The following is an 894-nucleotide window of genomic DNA, read 5'->3' as shown; positions in this document are numbered from 1 at the left end:
CCCCAAAAATCTCTTCTTTCTCCTGCTGAGCCACTGGTGTTTCCAAACCCATGACCTTGTTGCTACCAGCCCCACATGTAACCCATTACACCACCGAGTTCCCCAAATCTACCTGGCACTCTGGAGTCTGGCGATGTTTCCATAAAGACTACGGCTCCGAAAACAGTACAGAGCAGTTGTACTTTGTAAAACATGGGGTTGACATGCTTGCTTTGCTGCATAAATAAGTGTACAGTTCATTTTTAGGAGACCCACACTTCCACAATGGGAGGCATATCAATGGGCTTTGGTTTGGCAATCCACAGTGACAGGAAGCACAAGGAAGATAATCAGCTGGTGGCTTTGGAATGAGCACTGCCATCTGCATGAAGCCAATTTCTTAACCATGTCACCAACATCTAAGGGTGTGTATTGGCAAAGACGGGCACCTCCACGGGCGATACAGTGTAACGGCACCATTTGTGTCGGTTATCTTTTATGGCACTGTCTGGGCTCAGATCCAACAGACGAGAGCAACCTTTAAGAAACACCGGGCATTGAACGTGCCGCCCTGGTGACCTCGGAAGGTCACCGAGGACACGTGGGTTCCTCTTAGCGGTTGCTGGGTGTAACCGGCGACGTGCAAAAGTGGACACAGGCTTTGAGGGGTCCCCGGTACTAAGAGCCTTCCTTTCTAGGAAGGGCGGGGTGGAAGGCAGCACACTTGCCCGGCACACCGTCTCGATACCGGGGACGGGCTGGCAGGTCCACTAAGGAGTTTCCTCCACGCACCCTCTCTACGATTCCCCTCGCTCTTCTCGCAGCCACCTGGCCTCCGTTCACGTCTCCCGAGGAAGGGGGGCGGCCCGCAGCAGGACGCACGCCAGACGATCCCGGCGCCGCCGAACCGCGGAC

The sequence above is a fragment of the Echinops telfairi genome, unplaced genomic scaffold (assembly GCF_000313985.2).
Source record: "Echinops telfairi isolate 266 unplaced genomic scaffold, ASM31398v2 ScPeMD7_7424;HRSCAF=8462, whole genome shotgun sequence".
In the NCBI taxonomy this organism is placed as follows: domain Eukaryota; kingdom Metazoa; phylum Chordata; class Mammalia; order Afrosoricida; family Tenrecidae; genus Echinops; species Echinops telfairi.
This window is presented reverse-complemented; position numbering follows the sequence as displayed.